The following is a 14,900-nucleotide window of genomic DNA, read 5'->3' on the forward strand; positions in this document are numbered from 1 at the left end:
GCTATACAGTAGGTAGGTGGCTATACAGTAGGTAGGTAGGTAGGTAGGTAGGTATACAGTAGGTAGGTGGCTATACAGTAGGTAGGTGGCTATACAGTATGTAGGTAGGTATACAGTAGGTAAGTGGCTATACAGTAGGTAGATAGGTATACAGTAGGTAGGTGGCTATACAGTAGGTAGGTAGGTAGGTAGGTAGGTAGGTTCAGTAGGTTCAGTAGGTAGGTGGTAGGTGGGTATACAGTGGGTAGGTGGGTATACAGTAGGTAGGCGGGTATACAGTAGGTAGGTGGGTAAGTAGGTTTTCAGTTGATAGGTTGGTAGGTAGGTAGGTAGGTTCAGTAGGTTCAGTAGGTAGGTGGTAGGTGGCTATACAGTAGGTAGCTGGCTATACAGTAGGTGGTGGGTATACAGTAGGTAGGTGGGTAGGTGGGTGGGTATACAGTTGATAGGTGGGTAGGTGGGTATACAGTAGGTAGGTGGGTAAGTATGTATACAGTTGATAGGTAGGTAGGTAGGTAGGTAGGTAGGTAGGTAGGTAGGTTCAGTAGGTTCAGTAGGTAGGTGGTAGGTGGGTATACAGTGGGTAGGTGGGTATACAGTAGGTAGGCGGGTATACAGTAGGTAGGTGGGTAAGTAGGTATTCAGTTGATAGGTTGGTAGGTAGGTAGGTAGGTTCAGTAGGTTCAGTAGGTAGGTGGTAGGTGGCTATACAGTAGGTAGCTGGCTATACAGTAGGTAGGTGGGTATACAGTAGGTCGGTGGGTAGGTGGGTATACAGTTGATAGGTGGGTAGGTGGGTATACAGTAGGTAGGTGGGTAAGTATGTATACAGTTGATAGGTAGGTAGGTAGGTAGGTAGGTAGGTAGGTAGGTAGGTAGGTAGGTAGGTAGGTTCAGTAGGTTCAGTAGGTTCAGTAGGTAGGTGGTAGGTGGGTATACAGTAGGTAGGTGGGTAGGTGGGTATACAGTAGGTAGGTGGGTAAGTAGGTATACAGTTGATAGGTTGATAGGTAGGTAGGTAGGTAGGTAGGTAGGTAGGTAGGTAGGTTCAGTAGGTTCCGTAGGTAGGTGGTAGGTGGCTATACAGTAGGTAGGTGGCTATACAGTAGGCAGGTGGGTATACAGTAGGTAGGTGGCTATACAGTACGCAGGTGGCTATACAGTAGGTAGGTGGCTATACAGTAGGTAGGTGGCTATACAGTAGGTAGGTGGGTATACAGTAGGCAGGTGGGTATACAGTAGGTAGGTGGCTATACAGTACGCAGGTGGCTATACACTAGGTAGGTTGCTATACAGTAGGTAGGTGGCTATACAGTAGGTAGGTAGGTAGGTAGGTAGGTATACAGTAGGTAGGTGGCTATACAGTAGGTAGGTGGCTATACAGTAGGTAGATAGGTATACAGTAGGTAGGTGGCTATACAGTAGGTAGGTAGGTAGGTAGGTAGGTAGGTAGGTAGGTAGGTTCAGTAGGTTCAGTAGGTAGGTGGTAGGTGGGTATACAGTGGGTAGGTGGGTATACAGTAGGTAGGCGGGTATACAGTAGGTAGGTGGGTAAGTAGGTTTTCAGTTGATAGGTTGGTAGGTAGGTAGGTAGGTTCAGTAGGTTCAGTAGGTAGGTGGTAGGTGGCTATACAGTAGGTAGCTGGCTATACAGTAGGTGGTGGGTATACAGTAGGTAGGTGGGTAGGTGGGTATACAGTTGATAGGTGGGTAGGTGGGTATACAGTAGGTAGGTGGGTAAGTATGTATACAGTTGATAGGTAGGTAGGTAGGTAGGTAGGTAGGTAGGTAGGTAGGTTCAGTAGGTTCAGTAGGTAGGTGGTAGGTGGGTATACAGTAGGTAGGTGGGTAGGTGGGTATACAGTAGGTAGGTGGGTAGGTGGGTATACAGTAGGTAGGTGGGTAAGTAGGTATACAGTTGATAGGTTGGTAGGTAGGTAGGTAGGTAGGTAGGTAGGTTCAGTAGGTTCCGTAGGTAGGTGGTAGGTGGCTATACAGTAGGTAGGTGGCTATACAGTAGGCAGGTGGGTATACAGTAGGCAGGTGGGTATACAGTAGGTAGGTGGCTATACAGTACGCAGGTGGCTATACAGTAGGTAGGTGGCTATACAGTAGGTAGGTGGCTATACAGTAGGTAGGTGGGTATACAGTAGGCAGGTGGGTATACAGTAGGTAGGTGGCTATACAGTACGCAGGTGGCTATACACTAGGTAGGTTGCTATACAGTAGGTAGGTGGCTATACAGTAGGTAGGTAGGTAGGTAGGTAGGTAGGTAGGTAGGTAGGTAGGTAGGTAGGTAGGTAGGTAGGTATACAGTAGGTAGGTGGCTATACAGTAGGTAGGTGGCTATACAGTAGGTAGGTGGCTATACAGTATGTAGGTAGGTATACAGTAGGTAAGTGGCTATACAGTAGGTAGATAGGTATACAGTAGGTAGGTGGCTATACAGTAGGTAGGTAGGTAGGTAGGTAGGTAGGTAGGTATACAGTAGGTAGGTGGCTATACATTAGGCAGGTGGGTATACAGTAGGTGGATGGCTATACAGTAGGTGGATGGCTATACAGTAGGTAGGTGGCTATACAGTAGGTAGGTGGCTATACAGTAGGTAGGTGGCTATACAGTAGGTAGGTGGGTATACAGTAGGCAGGTGGGTATACAGTAGGTAGGTGGCTATACAGTACGCAGGTGGCTATACACTAGGTAGGTTGCTATACAGTAGGTAGGTGGCTATACAGTAGGTAGGTAGGTAGGTAGGTAGGTAGGTAGGTAGGTATACAGTAGGTAGGTGGCTATACAGTAGGTAGGTGGCTATACAGTAGGTAGGTGGCTATACAGTATGTAGGTAGGTATACAGTAGGTAAGTGGCTATACAGTAGGTAGATAGGTATACAGTAGGTAGGTGGCTATACAGTAGGTAGGTAGGTAGGTAGGTAGGTATACAGTAGGTAGGTGGCTATACATTAGGCAGGTGGGTATACAGTAGGTGGATGGCTATACAGTAGGTGGATGGCTATACAGTAGGTAGGTGGCTATACAGTAGGTAGGTAGGTATACAGTAGGTAGGTGGGTATACAGTAGGTAGGTGGCTATACAGTAGTTAGGTGGGTATACCGTAGGTAGGTGGCTATACAGTAGGTAGGTGGGTATACAGTAGGTAGGTGGGTAAGTAGGTAAACAGTTGGTAGGCGGGTCGGTGGCTATACAGTAGGTAGGTAGGTATACCGTAGGTAGGTGGCTATACCGTAGGTAGGTGGGTATACAGTAGGTAGGTGGGTAAGTAGGTAAACAGTTGGTAGGTGTGTAGGTGGGTATACAGTAGGTAGGTAGGTATACAGTAGGTAGGTAGGTAGGTAGGTAGGTAGGTAGGTAGGTAGGTAGGTAGGTAGGTAGGTAGGTATACAGTAGGTGGGTAGGTAGGTATACAGTAGGTAGGTAGGTATACAGTAGGTAGGTAGGTAGGTAGGTAGGTAGGTAGGTAGGTATACAGTAGGTAGGTGGCTATACATTAGGCAGGTGGGTATACAGTAGGTGGATGGCTATACAGTAGGTGGATGGCTATACAGTAGGTAGGTGGCTATACAGTAGGTAGGTAGGTATACAGTAGGTAGGTGGGTATACAGTAGGTAGGTGGCTATACAGTAGTTAGGTGGGTATACCGTAGGTAGGTGGCTATACAGTAGGTAGGTGGGTATACAGTAGGTAGGTGGGTAAGTAGGTAAACAGTTGGTAGGTGGGTCGGTGGCTATACAGTAGGTAGGTAGGTATACCGTAGGTAGGTGGCTATACAGTAGGTAGGTGGGTATACAGTAGGTAGGTAGGTATACCGTAGGTAGGTGGCTATACCGTAGGTAGGTGGGTATACAGTAGGTAGGTGGGTAAGTAGGTAAACAGTTGGTAGGTGGGTAGATGGCTATACAGTAGGTAGGTAGGTATACAGTAGGTAGGTGGGTGTAGCTGAGAAGAAGATTTGAGAAGGTTAAAAGCGATTTAGCCTTTCAGGGAATCCACGCGTAGGTAATTGAATACATTAAAGATTTGACTCTTAACAGAATTAAAATAAACAAAGCAAAAAATTATGTGTGTGTGTGTGTGTGTGTGTGTTTGTGTGTGTGTGTGTGTTTGTGTGTGTGTGTGTGTGTGTGTGTGTGTGTGTGTGTGTGTGTGTGTGTGTGTGTGTGTTGTGTGTGTGTGTGTGTTTGTGTGTGTGTGTGTTTGTGTGTGTGTGTGTGTGTGTGTTTGTGTGTGTGTGTGTGTGTGTGTGTGTGTGTGTGTGTGTGTGTGTGTGTGTGTGTGTGTGTGTGTGTGTGTGTGTCTGTGTGTGTGTGTGTGTGTGTGTGTGTGTGTGTGTGTGTGTGTGTGTGCAGTGGAAATGTTTTTTGTGGAAAGAGATGATCTCTTTACCCTTAAGAGGAAAATGTTTAAACTGGAACATTTTCTGCTACCACTCATTCTGACCTCCCTGCTCCTCTCACAGCTGTGGGCAGTATCTTTTTACCATTGAACTTACAGACACACACCCAGCCACACAGGAACAAACACATACACTCTGTTGATCTTGCAGCTCTCCCTGTTAACACTCGGTGGAATGAGTAAACAGGTGTGAAGGAATACAGTGATTCATTTAAAAAATGGACAAACTGTGGCGCCTAAAAGAGGTTCAGCATTGTGTGATGTGACAGGAGACAGAGAGGCAGGTGGGGAGGAAGGCAGAAGGAGAAAGAGAGAGTGAGTGCGTGTGTGTCTGTGTGTCTGTGTGTCTGTGTGTGTGTGTGTGTGTGTGTGTGTGTGTGTGTGTGTGTGTGTGTGTGTGTGTGTGTGTGTATGTGTTCATGCATGCATGTGTATGTATCTGTCAGAGAGAGACAGGGACAGGCCCATGGGCAGTGGTCGAGAGGTGGGGTGAGGTGAGGGTGGTGGAGGGTTATCCAGGGACGTGCAGGGGAAGCTGGGTCGTTAACTGGGTCGTTAACACTCTGGCAGTCAGTCTGGGTAAAGACTGGAGACTGCCCGTCTCTTATCACTGCTTATTTGCAGATAATCTCATAGGACCACAAAAAACTGTCTATCTCCCCTCTCTCTCATCAGTCTCTCTTTTTGTATCCCTCTCTCTCCCTCGGTCACCCCCTCACTCCTCCTTCTCCTCTCCTCTTTTCTCCGGGGCCATTTTGTAGGATACTAGCTGTTTTTTGTGTCAGTCTTACTCATTGCTGTGATGATTTCTCTAAATTGCCTGGGCTCAAGTCACTGTAATTCAACCTCTAAACGGTGGCTGGGGATTTGAACACAGACAACTATCCATTTATCAGCTTATATGAGCAAACTGGGAGTTTTTTTTTTTACGTTATGGGGTTTTCTGAGGGCAGTGGTTTGAGATGAGATCTAGTCCCTACACACAGGCCTAACACAGACAAAGTGAGTGTTCAGAACCATTACAATGTGGCTGGAATTGAGAAATATATTTTGGTTTCCAATCTCTCAAGGCTTAAATAAGACCACTGCATCAGTCTAAAGTACAGGTCAACAGGGTCAGCAAGACAATCCCACTAATGTACTTGAAGCATCAAGTGAACTGAGTTACTCCAGAGATAGAGATGGTCTAGTGTCTACCCTAATAATGGGAGTTGTTGTCTGTGAGAAGGCTAGCCGATGCCTTTCACATAAAAAGATTTTCACTAAAAGCACTTTCTCTCAAAATTTGAGATTTATTTTTGATAAATACAAAATAGGCTAGAAAATGTCAGAGTTGAAATTGCTAAAATGTTCAAACAAGGATTAAAGATTGACACCTAAAACAAACAGGTCTTTCCTTGCTCACCTCCCACTCAAACTGGGAGTCTCCAATAAACATTTAAACATCTGCAGCTCATTAGCTTAGTTAGTGGGAGGAGCCTACAATGAACAATTAACCAACCTGTGCTGACATACAAACATTTCTCACACACATTCAATTAAAGACAATCAACTGGTTCAGGTGAAATGGTGGAAAAGATTTGACTACTATGGCAAGAAGAAATGGTAATAGAAAACAGGGCCCTATACAGTGTATTCGGAAAGTATTCAGACCCCTTCACTTTTTCCATATTTTGTTACGTTACAGCCTTATTCTAAAATGGTTTAAATAAAAATGTTCCTCATCAATCTACACACAATACCCCATAATGACAAAGTCAAAAAACAGGTTTTTAGAAATGTTAGCAAATATATTACAAATAAAAAACGGAGACACTGTCACGTTCTGACCTTTATTTCCTGTGTTCTGTATTTAGTTAGTATGGTCAGGGCGTGAGTTGGGTGGGCAGTCTATGTTTGTTTTTCTATAATTTGGGTATTTCTATGTTTCGGCCTAGTATGGTTCTCAATCAGAGGCAGGTGTCATTAGTTGTCTCTGATTGAGAATCATACTTAGGTAGCCTGGGTTGCACTGTTTGTTTGTGGGTGATTGTCTATGTTGTAGCTTCACGGTCGTCATTTGTTTATTGTTTTGTATACAGTGTCAGTACTTTCGGTATTAAAGATTTACCATGGACACTTACGACGCCGCATTTTGGTCCGATCCTTCTCGCCTCTCCTCTTCAGATGAAGAGGAGGACGGCCGTGACAGAATCACCCACCAACCAAGGACCAAGCGGCGTGGTAAACAGCAGCGACGACAGCAGCAGCAACAACAGCAAAAACAGCGGCCAGCATCACAGGACTCCTGGACATGGGAGGAGATTCTAGACGGGAAAGGACCCTGGGCACAGGCTGTCCCCAAAAGAAGGGACTTGGTCAGGGAGGTTACCAAGAACCTGATGGCCACTCTGACAGAGTTAATCTGTGGAGATGGGAGAACCTTCCAGAAGGACAACTATCTCTCCAGCACTCCACCAATCAGGCCTTTATGGTAGAGTGGCCAGACGGAAGCCACTCCTCAGTAAAAGGCACATGACAGCCTGATTGGAGTTTGTCAAAAGGCACCTAAAGGACTCTCAGACCATGAGAAACAAGGTTCTCTGGTCTGATGAAATCAAGATTTAACTATTTTGCCTGAATGTCAAGCATCATGTATGAAGGAAACCAGGCACTGCTCATCACCTGGCCAATACCATCCCTACAGTGAAGCATGGTGGTGGCAGCATCATGCTACGGGGATGTTTTTCAGTGGCAGGGACTGGGAAACTAGTCAGTATTGAGACAAAGATGAACGGAGAAAAGTACAGAGATCTAATGGCAACCTGCTCCAGACCGCTAAGGACCTCAGCCTGAGGGAGAACGTTCACCTTCCAACATGACAAATACCCTCAGCACACAGCCAAGACAACGCAGGAGTGGCATCGGGACAAGTCTCTGAATGTCCTTGAGTGGCCCAGCCAGAGCCCGGACTTGAACCCAGTCAAACTTCTCTGAAGAGACCTGAAAATAGCTGTGCAGCGATGCTCCCTATCCAGCCTGACAGAGCTTGAGAGGATCTGCAGAGAAGAATGGGACAAACTCCCCAAATATAGGTGTTCCAAGCTTGTAGTGTCATAACCAAGAGGACTCGAGGCTGTAATCGCTGCCAAAGGTGCTTCAACAAAGTACTAAGTAAATAGTCTGTATACTTATGTAAATGTGATATTTTAGTTTTTTATTTGTAATACATTCGCCACCAAAAAATGCAACCTGTTTTCGCTTAGTCATTATGGGGTATTGTGTGTAGATTGATGGGGGGGGGGGGGGGGGGCTATTTAATCCATTTTAGAATACGGCTGTAACGTAATAAAATTTTGAAAAACTGAAGGGGTCTGAAAACATTCCGAATGCACTGTACAAAGAGTTACTCAGAAATATACATACAGTTCCTTCAGAAAGTATTCACACCCCTTGACATTCCACATTTTGTTGTGTTACAGCCTGTATTAAAAATATAGTAATATAGTATAAAAATAGTGTCACTGGTCTACACACAATACACCATAATGTCAAAGTGGAAATAAGTTTTAAGAAAAAAACATACATTGAATATTCCTTTGAGCATGGTGAAGTTATGAATTACCCTTTGGCTGGTGTATTAATACACCCAGTCACTACAATGATACTGTCACACCCTGGTCTTAGTATTTTGTGTTTTCTTTATTTATTTGGTCAGGCCAGGGTGTGACATGGGTTTATTTTGTGGTGTGTTTTTGTATTGGGGTTTTTCGTAGGTTTTGGGATTGTGGCTTAGTGGGGTTTTCTAGCAAAGTCTATGGTTGCCTGAGGCGGTTCTCAATCAGAGGCAGGTGATTATCGTTGTCTCTGATTGGGAACCATATTTAGGCAGCCATATTCTTTGAGTGTTTCGTGGGTGATTGTTCCTGTCTCTGTGTTTATTATCACTAGATAGGCTGTATAGGTTTTCACATTTCTTGTTTTTGTATTATCGTGTTTTGTATCAAAATTACTACGCTGCATTTTGGTCCTACTCTCCTTCGACGGAAGAAAACCGTAACAGATACATGCATTCTTCCTAACTCAGTTACTGGAGAGGAAGGAACCCACTCAGGGATTTCACCATTAGGCAAATGGTGACTTTTTAAAATACGTACAGAGTTTAATGGCTGTGATATGAGAAAATTGAGGATGGATCAACAACATTGTAGTTAGAGTGGCTTGTGAAAGTATTCACCCCCAATGCCTTACATCCTGGAATTAAAATTGCAAAATATTTTTTATTATGAAACAAACAAGAAATAAGACAGAAAAACTGAACTTGAACGTGCATAACTATTCACCCCCCAAAGTCAATACTTTGTAGAGCCACCTTTTGCAGCAATTACAGCTGCAAGTCTCTTGGGGTATGTCTCTATAAGCTTGGCACATCTAGCCACTGGGATGTTTTCTCATTCTTCAAGGCAAAACTGCTCCAGCTCCTTCAAGTTGGATGGGTTCCGCTGGTGTACAGCAATCTTTAATACCACAGATTCTCAATTGGATTGAGGTCTGGGCTTTGACTAGGCCATTCCAAGACATTTAAATGTTTCCCCTTAAACCACTCGAGTGTTGCTTTAGCAGTATGCTTAGGGTCATTGTCCTGTTGGAAGATGAACCTCTGTCCCAGTCTCAAAGACTGAAACGGGTTTCCCTCAAGAATTTCCCTGTATTTAGCGCCATCCATCATTCCTTCAATTCTGACCAGTTTCCCAGTCCCAGCCGAATGAAAAACATCCCCCCCCCCCCCAGCATGATGCTGCCACCACCATGCTTCACTGTGGGGATAGTGTTCTCGGGGTGATGAGAGGGGTTGGGTTTGCGCCAGACATAGTGTTTTCCTTGATCGCCGAAAAGCTCAATTTTAGTCTCATCTGACCAGAGTACCTTCTTCCATATGTTTGGGGAGTCTCCCACATGCCTTTTGGTGAACACCAAACATGTTTGCTTATTTTTTTCTGGACACTCTTCCTTAAACCCCCGCTCTGTGGAGTGTAATGGTGCTCCGTGGGATGTTCAAAGTTTTGGACATTTGTTTATAACCCAACCCTGATCTGTACTATTCCACAACTTTGTTCAGGCTGTAACACAACAAAATGTGGAATAAGTCAAGGGGTATGAATACTTTCTGAAGGCACTGTGTAGCAAAATGAGGATGTGTTAACAACGTCACATTGTTCCAAAAGTGGAAAGGCAGCCGGTCTGCTTAGCGGTCTGCTTAGCGATCTGCTTATCACTTTATTTCTACCTCTTCCCTTTCTGGTTAATCTAAGCCAGGGATCATCAACTAGATTCAACCGCTGGCCGATTTCTTTTTCTTGAGCGGATGGTCTGCCTGGGGGCTGGAACATAATTACAAATAGTTTATAGACTGCAAATTGACCGCAATAAACCCAAACAGATATAATGTTTGACTAAAGCATAATAATTTTTAACTTAGCTTACATTTGTATACGATCATGTGTTTCTCTCTTATGTGTGAAAATACTTGGGAAACAAATTTCTTAAATTCAAATCACTTGGAGCTGATTTCTTGGTGTTTTTACAGTCTTATGTCCAAATAAAACCACCTGCGTGCCACCAGTTGGGGAACACTGATCTAAGGTTTACAGTATGGGTTTCTTCACCGTAAACATCAAGTCGTCTCTATTCGCCTACCTCCTCATGCCTTTTTGCACACAATGTATATAGACTCCCCCTTTTTTTTCTACTGTGTTATTGACTTGTTAATTGTTTACTCCATGTGTAACTCTGTGTTGTCTGTTCACACTGCTATGCTTTATCTTGGCCAGGTCGCAGTTGCAAATGAGAACTTGTTCTCAACTAGCCTACCTGGTTAAATAAAGGTGTTCTCAACTAGCCTACCTGGTTAAATAAAGGTGTTCTCAACTAGCCTACCTGGTTAAATAAAGGTGTTCTCAACTAGCCTACCTGGTTAAATAAAGGTGTTCTCAACTAGCCTACCTGGTTAAATAAAGGTGTTCTCAACTAGCCTACCTGGTTAAATAAAGGTGAAATAAAAAAAAATAAAAAAAATATTGTTACTACTCTGCATTGCTGCCTCCCAGTGGTAACTATAACAGCTGTAATCAAAAAGAGTTCATTTACATGATACCCTGTACTTACACGTGTGTGGTCAGGGAGAAAAAGACTGAAGGAAGCCTCAGCATAAATCACAAACTGACCTTTAGAGCCCTTATCCCCCTAGGCAGTTTTAGGAATGTGTAACCTAGTCTGTTACCGGGCAGGGTGGAGCTATTACCATATTGTGTATACCTATCCATGCCTTTAGCATGTGCCTAAGGGAAGCGGCTAGCTGGCTCTATCCCAGAGTGTGCTGCCTACACAGCTGCATGCTACACAAGCCTATAACTCACGCTGATCCTGAGCAACATTTGGAGTTGAATGGGAAATATACAGTGTACTACATCGTATAGAACGATCATTAACACATCTTCTCCCAATATCCCCATTCTCCCATTTGGGAGTATGAGTTGTGTAAGCCTGCTACTAGTGTGTCTGTGATTCCACCTGGGGACACTTTGATTCCATTGGTTAGACATTATTTCCATATGCTCTCACTTTAAATGGCTGGCTAATCCACGGTCACCGCTAGCAGCACTCTGAGGATTATCTGTGTTGTTTTCTCACAGAGAAGAGAGATGGTGCTAATCTCCTCAGAGAGAGGGAGAGCGAGGAAGAGAGATAATGGGACATAGGATAGAAAGGAAAAGAGGGAAAGGGGGAATAGAGGAGGGAGGGAGGGAGGGAGGGAGGGAGGGAGGGAGGGAGGGAGGGAGGGAGGGAGGGAGGGAGGGAGGGAGGGAGGGAGGGAGGGAGGGAGGGAGGGAGGGAGGGAGGGAGGGAGGGAGGGATAATGAGTAGAAGAGGGAGAGAGAGTTAAATAAATACAGTTGAAGTCAACTACTCCACAAATGTCTTGTTAACAAACTATAGTTTTGGCAAGTCAGTTAGGACATCGACTTTGTGCACGACACAAGTCATTTTTCCAACAATTGTTTAGAGACAGATTATTCACTGTATCACAATTCCAGTGCGTCAGAAGTTTACATATACTAAGTTGACTGTGCCTTTAAACAGCTTATAAAATTCCATACAATTATGTCATGGCTTTAGAAGCTTCTTTTTAATTGACATAATTTGAGTCAATTGGAGGTGTACCTGTGGATGTATTTCAAGGCCTACCTCCAAACTCAGTGCCTCTTTGCTTGACAACATGGGAAAATCAAAAGTTATCAGCCAAGACCTCAGAAAAAATTGTAGACCTCCACAAGTCTGATTCATCCTTGGGAGCAATTTCCAAACACCTGAAGGTACCATGTTCATCTGTACAAACAACAGTACACAAGTATAAACACCATGGGACCACGCAGCTGACATACCGCTCAGGAAGGAGACATTCTGGCACCTAGAGATGAACATACATTGGTGTGAAAAGTGCAAATCAATCCCAGAACAACAGAAAAGGACATTGTGAAGATGCTGGAGGAAACAGGTACAAAAGTATCTATATCCACAGTAAAACGAGTCCAATATCGACATAACCTGAAAGGCTGCTCAGCAAGGTAGAAGCCATAAAAAAGCCAGACTACAGTTTGAAACTACACATGGGGACAAAGATCATACCTTTTCAAGAAATGTCCTCTGGTCTGATGAAACAAAAATAGAACTGTTTGGCCATAATGACCATCGTTGTGTTTGGAGGAAAAAGGGGGAGGCTTGCAAGCCAAAGAACACCATCCCAACCTTGAAGCATGGGGGTGGCAACATCATGTTGTGGGGGTGCTTTGCTGCAGGAGGGACTGGTGCACTTCACAAAATAGATGAGATCATAAGGTAATTATTTGGATATATTGAAGCAACATCTCAAGACATCAGTTAAAGCTTGGTTGCAAATGGGTCTTCCAAATGGACAATGACCCCAAATGGACAATGAACCCAAAGAATACTTCCAAAGTTGTGGAAAAATGGCTAAAGGACAACATGGTCAAGGTACTGGAGTGACCATCACAAAGCACTGACCTCAATCCCATAGAAAATTTGTGGGCAGAACTGAAAAAGCATGTGCGAGCAAGGAGGCCTACAAACCTGACTCAGTTACACCAGCTCTGTCAGAAGGAATGGGCCAAAATTCATCCAACTTATTGTGGGAAACTTGTGGAAGCCAAAATGCTTGACCCTAGTTAAACCATTTAAAGGCAATGCTACCAAATACTAATTGAGTGTATGTAAATTTCTGATCCACTGGGAATGTGATGAAAGAAATTAAAGCTGAAATAAATAATTCTCTCTACTATTATTCTGACATTCTTTCACATTCTTAAAATAAAATAAAGTGGTGATCCTAACTGACCTAAAACAGGGAATTTTTACTCAGATTAAATGTCAGGAATTATGAAAAACTGAGTTTAAATGTATTTGGCTAAGGTGTATGTAAACTTCAGACTTCAACTTTATATAAAAAACAATGGGATGTGTAAACCTAGAGGGCAGAGGGAGAGAGAAGAGAAAGAGAGATGGAGGAAAGACACAAACAGCACGAGTGACAGAATCGACGTAGAGAGAGAACAAAGTGGTGGAGAGATTTAGGAGATACTCTGTTCCAACAGTACTGCAGCTGCATGTCTGTCTGCAAAATTGCTCAGAGCTAAGTCTGTCATCTTAAATTAGTAGTCAGACAAAGACATTATTTTGATATAAAATGTAGATAATTGAGTAGGACCTCACAAAGGCTAGGTCAGCAGGATAGAAGGCTCTTATACAACATCATGCAGTTGAAGAGATCATTTTTCATTTGCAGGGTGAACATATACAATGGCTGCAAAGGAGTCCGATTTAGATCATTTAAAGCTTCACTGATCGGGGTGGACATGAACACACACACCCACACACATGCGCATGAACCATATTTGATGCATGATGAGTTAATTATGACCATTTGACTACTGTACCATACTGTTTAGTTAATTAATTTCATACTTAGACTGAAGCAAAAGGCAATTGTTACAGATAAATAATTTGAATTTCAAAAAAAGAGTGTGAGTGTAGGGCAAGACAAGAGACGGTTGTACTGAGAGATGGAGAGAGAGAGCAGCAGAGAGACAGAGAGAGAGACCAGCAGAAAGACAGAGAGAGACCAGCAGAGAGAGAGAGAGAGAGCAGCAGAGAGAGAGAGATCAGCAGAGAGAGAGAGAGAGAGAGAGAGAGAGAGAGCAGCAGAGATACAGAGAGAGAGACCAGCAGAAAGACAGAGAGAGAGACCAGCAGAGAGAGAGAGAGCAGCAGAGAGACAGAGAGAGAGAGAGATCAGCAGCAGAGAGAGAGAGACAGAGAGAGAGAGAGAGAGAGAGAGAGAGAGCAGCAGAGATACAGAGAGAGAGAGAGCAGCAGAGAGATGGAGAGAGAGAGCAGTGGAGAGACAGAGAGAGAGAGCAGCAGAGAGAGAGAAAGACAGAGAGAGAGAGCAGCAGAGGAAGTGAGAAAGAAAAAGGGAGGTGGTGATAAGTGCTTTCTGTAAGCGTGAGCGAGGGAGAGAGATGAGTGTTTATTCTGGGTGTCAGAGATGGACCTCTGAACACTAGGTGGGGAGTGGAGAGGTTGATCGAGTGCCTGAGAGAGGGAGGGAGGGAGGGAGGGAGGGAGAGAGAGAGAGAGAGAGAGAGAGAGAGAGAGAGAGAGAGAGAGAGAGAGAGAGAGAGGTAGTGGGTGATGGAGTACTGGCTAGAGGAAGGGAGGGGGTGATGAGTGTGTGCTCACAGTATAAGTGACATCTCTCCTCCTCAGACAGATTGTCTCTCTTTCCCCCTAATGGGATCCTGTTATAGACCTCCTCCCCCCCTCGCTCACTCTCCCTTCCTGCCTCCCTCTTTCTCTCTCTGACATTTCCTTTTTTCCCTACATAGAAATGTTCCGTTATTGCCTATATTTCAATATCTGTGCCCTTCAATTGCCCTTTTCTCACTACATATTTTTTTGCAGTCTATCCCCTGTTACGATTACAGATGTATTCTAAGAGAATACAGTTCTTTACAACTGTGAGAAAATGAAAAAGTGTGTGTGTGTGGGGGGGGGGGGGTCAGAAATAGGAGAAAAATATCAATATTTTCCTCCATGAGGGACCTTCAATGTTAGTTTTTGCTTTGAATATTGCTCATACCTAACCAGTCTATTTATCCCCACTCCAGCCTGCACCTTTCTGCCAATCATACTGCCTTCATCCAATATTCAGCTCAGGAAGCCCATGTCATGTAGAAAAACCTCAGAAAGCTGTTTGGAACCAGACCCAGCCGTGTTGCTCTCCAGTATGTAATCAAGGCAGGGCTTTGCCCTCGCTAGCAATCATCTGTCCTGATTTGATCAGAGACAGACTCATTCCTTCAGACTAGAAGAACCCTGCTGTGGAGAGAAACCACAACCAGGAGGCAGGCAGACAGACACCAGACAAACAGAGA

General features: G+C 44.2%; 1 protein-coding gene across 3 annotated transcripts in view; it reads left to right on the top strand.

Moving 5' to 3' along the window:
• Positions 1-14,900, top strand: part of LOC109879993 (uncharacterized) — a 240,621-nt gene that overhangs the window by 206,060 nt on the left and 19,661 nt on the right. The gene's annotated exons all lie outside the window — the stretch shown is intronic.

The sequence above is a fragment of the Oncorhynchus kisutch genome, linkage group LG30, assembly GCF_002021735.2.
Source record: "Oncorhynchus kisutch isolate 150728-3 linkage group LG30, Okis_V2, whole genome shotgun sequence".
Classification (NCBI taxonomy): Eukaryota; Metazoa; Chordata; class Actinopteri; order Salmoniformes; family Salmonidae; genus Oncorhynchus; species Oncorhynchus kisutch.